Source organism: Hibiscus syriacus, unplaced genomic scaffold (assembly GCF_006381635.1).
Source record: "Hibiscus syriacus cultivar Baekdansim isolate YM2019G1 unplaced genomic scaffold, ASM638163v2 tig00001644_pilon, whole genome shotgun sequence".
NCBI classification, from domain to species: Eukaryota; Viridiplantae; Streptophyta; class Magnoliopsida; order Malvales; family Malvaceae; genus Hibiscus; species Hibiscus syriacus.
Window position 1 is genome coordinate 3,993,429 of NW_024061878.1, and position 12,479 is coordinate 4,005,907.

A 12,479-nucleotide genomic window follows, 5' to 3' on the forward strand; every position below is an offset into this window, starting at 1 on the left:
GATATTCGAATCATATCGTACCACGTGTCACTAATACAAATATCATGACACATGTCGCCACTCGATTGAAGGATTTAATTTATTTTAATTTAGTATATTTAGTTTACACCAATCAAAGGGTGACAGGAAAGAAAATTAAGAGTGGTAAAGGGAGAGAAGGGAAAAACCCAACCACTAAGCCTAGGCCAAGTTCATTTTTTGGTTTAAAGAAGATTACATATTGTATATATCTTGTTTTCTGTATAATCTTAAATTCTTACCTATAAAAATATGTATTTTATTATTTTTTTAATTTATCGAATATATATATTTTGGTTTAAAGTAGGCTAATAAGAGGTAAGAATATATATTTAACATATTTTAAATATTTAAATTCTTAACCGTAAAATATATATTTTATTACTTTTTCTTAATTTATCAAATATATATTTTTTGGTTTAAAATAGGTCAAGTTTGCTTAATTACCAAATATTTAAATTAAGAATTTAAATATATATTACTAAATACTAAATACCAAATATATATTTTAAAATAGTTAAATTCTTAACTATAAAAATATATATTTTATTATTTTTTTCTTAATTTATCGAACATATTTTTATGATTTAAAGTAGGCCAAGTTTATTATTTAAGTTAAGCACATATATTTAAAATATATGTTAAAATTCTTAATTATAAAAATATATATTTTATTATTATTTTCTTAATTTATTGCATATATATATATATATATATATATATTATATATATTAAAATATTATAAGAATAAAATTTAAATATTATTAAGTTAAGATAAAAAATATTTTATAATAATTTAATTATACTAAAAAACAAAATATATACAATATGTAGTATACTTTAAACCAAAAAATGAACTTGACCTAGTGGTTTGGGCTTCTCCCTTCTCCCACAATGGTTGTTGTTTGAATTCCTTGTGCCCCTTTACCACTCTTAGGAGATTTTTGTTTATTTCAGAATGATTAAGCGCTGAATGATTCAAATGTTGAATGATTCAGAGGCTCTGTATGAATTAACTCTGAATGTGACATGTTTGATAATAGCTCTGAATCATTCAGAATGTACTTCTATGCTTAATCATTCAACACTGTTTTGCTAAATTAGTCAGCACTGAATCATTCAGAGGTGCAAAACAAACGCGCTGAATGTTGAACGATTCAACATTCAACGCTGAATGATTCCATTAAGAGGCAAACAAACAGCCCTTAGTTTTCTTTCCACCAGAGGGTGACATGTGTCACCCTCTGATTGGTGGAAACTAAAAATATTAAATTAAAATAAATTAAACCCTTCAATTGGGTGGCGATACGTGTCATAATATTTGGTATTTAGTGACACATGGCATGATTTGATACGAAGATTAAATTTATTAATTTACTTAATTTAGGATGAAATTAAGATAATATATAAGTAACAGTGACTAAATATGTAATTATACCAATTTTATTAACTGCCACATCAACACTTCCGTTAAATGTTAACTATAAATGACCTAATTAAATGCATTTAAATAATTAGATATGTTGATTGACAAGAATTTAAAATCGATGGTCAAAATTAAAAGGACTATAATTGTAATTGTGTGATCTCTAGTATAATTTACCCAAAATATTATATCATTAAGCAGACACTGAAGGCGTGGCCTCAACTAAAACATCAACAACTCTTCACATGCCAACAACATTTGATTTGTACAGTCACTTTATAGTTCATATTAAACTAAACTACCTCAGCCTTTTAAAAGTTCCTTTGAACACCCTCAAAAACTTGTATGAATCATTTTTATCTCCTCTGGGGCATCAACATCAGCTTTGTTCCAAACTCCATCCTATGTATAAAACCTTAAGCTACACAATGTACAGTTCCGAGAGCAATCAACAATTTTATTTCCATACACCTCGTGCCTTTTTAAAACTCGAACTCGAATCATAGCTTTAAATACCAAACGAAAAGGAAGACGCGGAAGCTCCTATAAGCTTTCAGTTAGCTGTACAATTGCAGGAGTGTTCTTTCCTGCACCGACTAAGCAGCGAGTTGAGTTTGCACGGCCATTCTCCGTTCTGAAAAATGATTAAAATCCCATGTTAGAAGAGTTCAACATACAGAAAATCCGACAGTGAAAAAGGGGCTCGAAAGGAACTTGTAAATATTACAAGAAGGAAGAATCAGTACCCCCAGCAGCAACGAGTTTCTCTACACGTGCAACAATGTGCTTTCCGTAAGTGTACTTCTTCAATGTATTTAAATGGACCTTAATTCGAGAAAGGATCCGCTCGCGTTGCTGCTCCTCGCAAGTCTCGAGTACTTTCTGTACCACATAATTTGCAAACTGATCTTTCATCATTGCCTGTGATGGACAACCAGCTTTCATTAAACGGACTCCTGACCGACATGAAATTTATCAAAACTTCCTAGAGAAAATTAACCAAAAAGTTGAATCCAGAACAATACATCAGCATTAGGTACTAACAATCCAGTATCATAACATCCAATATATCAGTATGATGCCAATTTTGCAACTCAAATTTGATTTTTCTATTTGAAGTTCAAGAATATCAGCACGAACCTGTAGAGGCTTGTTCTCATCCGTTTTTTTTATAGGAATTGAAGGCCTCGTTAAAAACCTCATTCTTGATTAAAGGATCTTGTAAAAAAGCTCCTTAATCAACGGAAGGAGGAAAAGAGTGCCCTAAGATTTCATTAACCATAAGATTCAAAAGATACAACCAAGTCGCCACCCCCAACATAAATAAACAACCAAAAACAACCGAAAAAACCCTACACAACCACACTAACACAGCGGAAACCATCTATGCTACAACAACAGTCAGAAGAATGACTGACCAGACTTAACACCTGAACTTAGCCCGACTTCATTCACCAATAACAGACGTTCGGCAGGACCACCAAATGTTAAGCACTTCTCAACAGCATTAGAGGCAAACTTCTGCTGACTCATCTGGTCAATATTTCCAGCTAACTCCTTTATTATAATTGACCGCTAATGAGGTTTTCCGTGCTCCAGTACGTGCTGTTTAGTAAATGAAAGAGCTCAGTTCTTCCATCAATTAAGCATTATAAGAAATACCACAGCGACACCTAATCATAAGTACAATCGCATTTCGAATCTACACCGTAAAATGACAAATAAGACAATTTTTATCAGCATTTTGTAACAGGAAAAAAGGAACTATAAGTTTCCAGAAAGCACAACAAACCTGGACAACATAATTGCCATACTGGTCTTGTGCCAACATGCTAACAGATCCTAAGATCTCATCCATAACCTTATTCTGTGTTTTTGGGTCCGTGCAGTGCTCCAGTGTCCTCAGGAGGATCAGAAAAAAGTTATACAGGATACACATCGACCATTAGCATAGAACAGTTGTGAAGCTCAAAAGATAAGCAAAACAAAGGTTCCGCACCTGTATCACTTGGCACCCATATGGATGGGTGGAAAGGGTCACAACTTGATCAAAAAATGTTGTAACTATAAATTGAATGAACTCCTCGGGAACACATTCAATACACTTCTGGATGACATGATTGTCATTCTGATCACGTACACAACGCATAACACTACCATCAAGCTTTTGAACCATTTTAATCTTCTGATCCGTATCAGCAACTTCTATGGCCTTGAATGTAATAAAAAGCTTTAATATTTGTCAGAGTGCAAGGAAGTATTCGTCGTGTAACCATTCACAATCAGATTAAAAAACACAAGTGCTCTATGAAAAAAGGAAGATAAAGCAACGAAAAGTTTAAATTCCTATAAATTATTGAAGCATGTAAGCACATTACAAGTATAACTCGACCACAGAAATGAAACTAGTTCACTTAATCAATGAACGTGCTGATCATTTAGGAAGAAACTCATAATTTGTCAACTGTAAAATTATATTAAAGAGTTCGATAAACGAACAGAATCAACAGGAGAAATTCTTCAACATACAACTCCAAGATCATAAGCAAACACTTAATCAATAATTCTTCTGATCTCAATTAGGAAGAAACTCATAATTTGTCAACAAACTGTGAAATTAATATGAATAAGAGTTAGATAAAACGAACAGAATCAATAGGAGAAATTCTTTAACATAAAACTCCAAGATCATGAGCAAACAGAGAAGAAGATAAACTCTTCAAGGAGAGAAACCATTTACTAATACCGTCTGGATCACCCACAAACCATACATTTGAAGGCCAAGTGTTAAAAGTTGAAACATGAAAAAAGAAGATAAACTCTAGGAGAGAAACCGTTTACTAATACCTTCTGGATCACCAACAACCATACATTTGAAGACAAAGTGTTAAAACATGACAAAAGAGGAAGAAAAACTCTATACGGAGAGAAACCATTTACTAAAACCTTCTGGATCACCGACACCCATACATTTGAAGACTAAGTGTTGAAACATGACCAAAAAGCTTGCCCGCAAGTTCTCTTCTCTGAGCAGGAAGCCAATGCTCAAAAACTGTACACAAATAAAGATTTGTCTGGTAAATACAGTAAACAATAGACTTACACAACTAAGCATAGAAGCAACACAGTACAAGGCAGATACCTTTTGAATGACATAATTACCAAACACATCGGTCATCAAAGCAAGTGCTTGAGGCCTTATTTCCTCATAAACCATATTTTTCTCTTCTGTAGTAGCTGTTTCGAGTTTTTGCTGAATAAATCGGCTTCCATACTGATCTGCGCTGCTCACAAAAGCATAGAAATGTGAGGATGGCAGTATGTCAACATATAAAATTATTCAAGAACTGCATAAGAGCATACCTGAATTCAATAACATGACCAGCGATTTCTGAAAGTTCAAAACACTTTAATTTATTGCTTTTAAACTCTTCAAGTAGGGAGAAAGAAAAGCTTTCATCGACATTACAACCTGCCTCAAAATGCAAGGGTCCCTTAACACCCCAAGCAATTCCTCAACCCGGAAAGAAAGAACATATTCTGATCAGCATGTATTATAACCAGTCCAACTGGAGAACTTGGAATAACAGGACTAGCTAAGGGGCTTCCAGGATATGACATGCCACCTCCAAAAGTGGGGCTTCCATAAAAACCATCAATATTAGAACTACCAGATTTAGCACCTAAAAGCACACCACAGGGTGATTTCTGAGGTGATAGCAGAGTTCCGAGATAAGCTTTTTGAAGCTCAAGAAAGTTCATGTATGAATTACCCATATCCATGGAGGGATCATTAAGAGGTGCAAGCTGTGCCACAGAGTAATCGGATGACATCAGATACTGAAGATACATAGGATCAATAAAAGGTGCCTGCACAGCATTCCCAATTATTTGCCTTCCAACTCGACCAAAAGTATGTGACTCAGAAGCAGCATTCAAAATGTTTCGTCCGGATCCAAAACCTCCTCCAAGCACTTTGGAGTCCATTCCAGGACCGTATAGCTGACGAAGCAACACTTCCAAACAATGGTGGCAGATTACCAGTTCCAAGTTGGCTAGCCATCACAGAGGCTAAAGCAGGATTTAAAGAGTAACCACTTAACACATCATACTGATACTGAGCAGGCAAGCTGCCTCCACCATTGAGAGTGGAAGCAGGTGATCCTTTCAAGTAAGAATATTTTGACGGAAGGGCATATTTCTGGAGTTCAGCTTGTCTATCAGAAAGCAAGGATGGGGTTTTCAGGTCTGATCTACCCCCATTACTCTTAGCTGAAGGCATATGTAAATGGCCAGATTCAGATTTCAGGTTTGCTTTCTGTTTAATATGATTCCGACAATCTTGAAGACCAAACAAATAATTCCGGTGATTTTCAACATCTTGTTCAATCTGGGATGGTAATTGATTATCTTCATCTATAACACCATTAGATGACATATTCATGCCTGATAAAGCAGCTACCATATCTGCAGACTCACACTAGATGTGATGCCACCAAATCTGATTGAACTATTTATGCTTCTTTTGTCCGAGTTACCAACTCTGTCTCCTCCAATTGGTGTAAGACAAGAACTACGAGCCCTAGCAATGAGTTGGGGATCAGGAGTAGCACTCCTAGACAAGTAAGCACCTACAGCATCAGTGTGTAACTGTATGAAGAAGGAGGCCCAATGGTATGGACTGCAGATGATCCTTGAAAATTCACACTTGATCGTGAAGTGCCTGAAGAAGTCAGCTCATGGCGCAAATGAGCCAGCTCAGATTCAGCAGAACCTACAGTCTCAAAGTTCTCCTCGAAAGCACTACAGCTAGCAGGACGAGATGGTATCCTTGTGACTGGAGCTGAGGGTCCCAAACATTCTGCAAAAATACTATATATGAAATTACTGAAACAAAAGAAAAAGCCTACTTCCAGAAGCTTTTGCTGTATGGACAAGAACTTGCATGATAATTTCCAGGAAGGTTAAGGAAAGAAGAAAACTTCAAAATTTATACGAAAAAGATTTCCAATAGCATTTTTGAAAAAAACTAGCTATTTATAGACAGAACATGAATCGATAAAAACTTTGCCTACTAGTTTTGTACAATTACTACCTTGGGAAACAAAAGAAAGACAAACAATTGTATCAGTCATACATATGGTCATTTCGTGAGTCATGCAAAGTAAAAATCTCGAGACAAATCACAGGTGGAATGCTAACCATAAAATCCAAAGGAATGAACCCATGAAACCATAAAAGCAAGCACATTGACTTCAAAAAGCCTAAATAATTGAAACTTACACATTCTTAAGAGATGCACCTTAAGGACTTGCAGATGTTACATGTGAAAAAAAGTGAAAAAGTCGCAACAAATAATTAAAGCCAGAATGCAGGATAAGCAAGCCAACCAGCAACAGAAGGCAAAGACGGTTAAAAACTTGAAAACCTCGATACAAGCGGAATTTATGAGCAAACGTAAAAACTAAAACTGGTTATCACGTGAAAAAGTTTTAGGAAGACCTTTCTGTTTGCTTCCAAATCCGATACCAGACAGACCAATCAGTCCATCATCACCCCACTCCGCTGAGCTGTGGACATTCTCTGCCTCTTCTTCATTCTCTTGTTTACCGGAATCAAATCCCGGTGGCGTCGAAAACAACGACCTACCACTACCATTATCAGTCCCGTTTACTTTTTTCTTATCAATTAACCCTGAATTCCCTCCTTTCAACCTATGTGCATACTTCCAATCCTCCTTGGAAAGCAAAGGAGGTGCGAGCCTTGGGTTGAAGTTCACATTAGAGTAATAGTATGAATGATAAGAAGGATCAGACCTGAACTCTTCCTCAGAAGCAAACACATTCACATTTTTCACCTCAGGAAAAGCTGAAAACGGGGTAGCCCCACCACCACCAGCCGTGGCAGCTCCACTGCTGAACAACCCACCGACTGCACTCAGTGAGCCCTTCACGGTAGGAGGCGCAGAACCGCTTCTATACAAAGTTTAGCTCGCGTTCGAGATCATCGGCGTCTTTCCTACAACGCTGTTAGCGGAGCAAAAGGTCTATCTCCGCCAAATCATCCCCAAACGATCCTTCATTGTTTCTTATCATTGGTCTCCTGCCCAATTCAGATACATTCTCAAATAAAGTAAATTTGATAGTACAGCTCTAAACCCTATACTAGTACAGCTAAACGCATATATACACACTGCAAAGATGCTACCTTTAAGCTCCCAAATGGGTCAAAGATGAAAGCTTTAATCCCCCATTGCCTTGCCGTTATCAGAATTAAGATAACAAAAAGAGTAACCAAATTCAATATTCAATTGGATATCAGCAACCGCAAAATCAAAAATTAGAGCAAAAAATAGAGTTGAATAGCGAGGAAAGGCGAAAGCTTGAGTAGAGTGAAAAAGAAGCTTAGTCCTACTATATAAAAAGAACAGACTAAGGTGTGTTTGGGTGGGGAATTTATTACCATGGAATAGAATCTACATTCTCCTGTTTAATTTATCTGTAATGTAATTCTTAGTAATTTTAGTTTTTTTGTGATATATTACTGGAAATGTCATTACCTCTATTTTTTTAGGTATTGTTAGAATACCAACGTTTTAGACTAAAATGCCCTTAATTTTTTTTCCAAAAATATTCTTATTTAGTCATTGAATAATAAAAATTCTACGAAGGTTAAATTATAAATTTATTCTTAAACTATTTTAGATTTAAAAAAAAGTCTATAATTAAAATTTTATATGAAGTTCAGAGATTAAAATAAAAATTTACCATTTCATTAAACCTTTTTATATTTTCAATTTTGTAAAAAAAATATATAAATTTTATGAATTTAAATTTTTTTAAAGAAAATATATAAATATTTTCCAACTTGTTAAAAAAATAAATATATAATAAGGACAATTTGGTAAAATATACATTCCAATAATCTTTTATTCCTTTAACCAAACACGGTAATCTTACATTCCTGCTAAACCAACCAAACACAAAATACAACATTCCCAGTAATCTTATTCTCTGTTAATCTTTTATTCTCACTGGTAATCTTACATTCAGTGAACCAAACGCACCTAACAATTAAGATCAAATTTGGCGGCAATTGGATATTACAATAACCCTTTTTAGGCTTTTGGGTTGTCGATAAGGGATATGCTAGGATTAGATGTGGTAAGAAAAAGCTTTTTTGTTTTTAGTTTTTTTTACCTAAACACTCTAAAATTTAGGGTAAAGTACATAAATAATTCCTGATTATAGAGTAATATTTTGTTAAAACTTTTGACTATTAAAATTTATAGAATAATTGCCCGATATGAGCATTGTTTTTTTGAGTTCCCCAACTATTAAAGTTACAAAATAGTCTCTCGACTATTCATCTGTTCGAAACTTAGCCTTTTCCATTTTGTAACTTTTAAAAATTAAAGGACTCAACAAAGTAATACCCTATAGTTAGGGGATCATTTTGTAACATAAAAGAGTCGATGACTCAATAAAGTAACTTCTTATAATCGGGGATCATTTGTATACTTTATCCAAAAAATTAATATATAAAATAACACAATTTTTATATTATTTTTATGATTAATATCTTTATTATTACGTATGATAAAGACACGTCACGTGGAAAGCACCTTGAAATATATTTATTTTATAGAAATTGCATTCCGCCTACGTGATGGTAGTACGGGCATAGCTAAAATGAAAGAAAAAGAGAAAAATTTAAAATATAAAAAATTATATGATTTTTTTTCAAAGAGGATAAACATAAGCACGTACAAATTGGGTGATACATTCACCGAACGCCCAAAAACTAAATAAGATGGACTCACTCTTCTACCATGCCCAATAACAAAGGGACGGGCTAAGGTACTCAAAGACAAATTCCAGACTACAGTTCATGCCTTAATCAACAAGAGCCTACAAACCCACATTGGAGATCAAAGAGTTCAAGAAAAGAAACTCACTTATGCTTACTCTCACATCAACTTGAATCACCACAACCCATGTTACTTCTGGGCCCAATTTCAAGACTCGTGAAGCAATGTCCAGAAATGAATTTAAACCACATTGAGCGAAAGAACTTGTAAAATTACCTAGCGCTAAATCTATAAAGCCTGAGATAACTTATTATCTTAGGATTTGATTATTATTTGTTTTGTTTTATTAGGATAAACCTATAGCCTGAGATAACTTATTATCTTAGGATTTGATTATTATTTGTTTTATCTTATTAGATAAGGGTAAATAGGTCACTGTGTAACCCTTGATAGTTTATCATCCTTCACCTTCCATATCACCCCATGCGACTATCACAAGCCTTGATAACTTATCAACCTTCATCACCTTGCTTATCATAAGCATGGGCATCTATCAGATCTTCTTTTTCAAGTTATGTCATATATACCCTTTCTAGAAGACTCGTCTGGTTGTCCATTTAGCTTCAATGATCACATCATGCTTGCTTTCATTAACACCATTGGAAAACCTCATCAAGGGCTCACTTTCATGATGCCCTTCACTTGGATAGTTATTATTTTTATTTTTTAACCATGTTATAACAAGGACTCTTCAAAACTTATATAAAAGATGATTCTCCCTTCATTGTAATCATTAATTCTTTTCTTGTATACAATATAACGTTAGTTTTTGCGCACCTTCGAAGATTCTTTCCTTTAGTTTTTTCTAGTTTTTTTAGAGAGATATATTCACACTTTGGTTTGCCTTTTCATTGCGATTATGAGGCCTGGTTAGAGTCGTATTATTGAGTTTTCCTTTTGATTGCGACTAGGAGGGTTCGATAGGATAGTTATCATTCATATCCATCTTCCATGACATCATCATCTTCATCAAAGCCACCTTTATGCCATTCTCATCCTTATTATAGGGTTTGATTTAACATCATACCTACCGGGGGAAATTTTCAAATCGATTTTCCTATCGATCCGACTATCTAATTTTAATTTCGTCTTTACGATTGATATCCTTAAATTTATATCTTTCCAACGAATATTTATTTTTCAAAATCTGAGATCAAATAACCTCTCAACCGCCCACATCAATAGCAAATTGCAATCTTTCCATTACATGTTTTGTCCTTTATTGCTATTTCATTACACTTGTTTTAGCATTGTCTTTATTCCATTTCTCTTTCTTATGACCCTTGTTTTCATTGTCTTAATCTTTGTTTCTTTATCTTAAATTCCTGTAAACAAAGCTCTTGTCTAAACCTAGCGGCCGCCCCATCTTTCTTACATCCTCTCGTTTTCTTCATCGAGTCTAGAGCTTTCTAGGTTTGATTCCTCAACTCTAGCATCATCCATATTTTCTGATGTCGCTTCTCTATCATTGGGCAGTTGCTATGACACGAATGTATTACTCTTATTTTTAACCACTCAATAAATGCATGATTAAAAGGTCATATTTTATTTAGGATAAGATTACTTAGTTATTTATTGTATATATCAAATAACAACGTTCGAGATACAACTCAAGATATATGAAACAAACCAATAGGCGAAAAACAATTGAAAGCCTAGTGGGCAAGGGTATGAGCAACAATGTTTTTCTACGAGTGAAGATAACTTTAATATTAGGGTATAAAGTAAGTAAATTTTGGACTTCTTTCAGGTGGAAACCAATAATGGATAAGTCTAGAGAGGGGTTGGCTAACATGAGTATTATATTCCTTATGTTACTGTCGATTAGGACAGATTCTCAACCATTTTCAATGGCTAGCCTAGTTTCTTCTACAAACACATGGGCCTCGATGGATTTAACTGAGTGGTAACTTGAGAGTCTTCTCGCATGACCACCAATGACAAGGTCGTGATGGTCTCTAGAAAAACTCCTAAAGTTGTTTCTCTAGAATCTGCATACCATACAATATCAATATTAATCTTCAAGTATCTTTCTGGTAGATGCTTCCATGAATTCAAAACTATAGTGTTTGTTTATACAGTCGTTTTTGTCCCGTTTTTATTATATAATAAAAATATTATTATTATTACAAATAATACAAATTGAGGCCCAAAACCTGGAAGCCTAATTACAACCAAAGCACAATACACCCAGGCTGATTCAAGTAGATACTAATCCGTAGATTCAGAACCCGGTCCAGGCCCAAATGACCCAGCAGACCCAAGACCCATATAGGGTTTTTACTCACACATCACCAGCCACCAGCTCCCTCAACCGGTTGATCAGATCCAACCTCCTAGATTCATCCAAAAGAAATCCTAGGGTTTCATTACAACCCTAGGGCTATTCCGGTCGCCGCCTTAGGTTGATGATGATATCATCGTTGCCACCTCCAAGTGCTCCAATCAACAGTAGCCACGTAGCCGCCACCTCACTACCGGATCCAGAAGATATGGGTGCATTTAATATACCCAGAAGGGTAACCGCACACCTTACATCCCTAGGGTGAGTCACCACCATAGCTCCGGTGACTCACCGAAGGGTTCATCATTATGAATGGCGCCAAGGGGGCTATATAAACCCTAGACTTGTACAGACAAAGAAGAAATGGAGAGGAATGAAGAGAGACACGAAGAAAAGGGGGAAACAACCAATGAACCAACAACAAACAACCAACAAATAATCAAAAAGAAAACGAGAGAAAAGAAAAATAAACTTACCCACGACCGTCAGAGGCTTCAAACGTCATTGGAGAGTCGAAACATCAAAGATATATTCCTAGATCCAAGGAGTTTGGGAAATTTTTAGGAAAAGAGGAGGTCGGATTCGAGTTTAGAAAAACTTGGGCTTCAATTTAGGGTATTTTCCCGAATTTTGACCACCGTGACGTGGTCGGCGGTTTCGGTGCTGGCTTACGGTGGCAGCTAGTAACCAGCATCCCTCCGACGAGAGAACTAGAGAAGTGAGAGTTCTCTCTCCTTAGAGAGAGAAGCAAAATGAAGAAATGAGAGAAATCAAGGCCTTTATGTCGGATTTGGGGCATTTATACCCCTTCTCAAATGGTGTTATTTTGGGTAGGTTATGCATGGGTAAAATACATATGTGATCCTTGTATTTTCTAATCT

The 12,479-nt window shown here is 35.2% G+C and overlaps 1 pseudogene; it reads right to left on the reverse strand.

The window, feature by feature from the left end:
• Nucleotides 1-1,667: 1,667 nt before the first annotated feature.
• Nucleotides 1,668-11,874, reverse strand: LOC120130189 (annotated as a pseudogene).
• Between the last annotated feature and the right edge of the window lie 605 nt (nucleotides 11,875-12,479).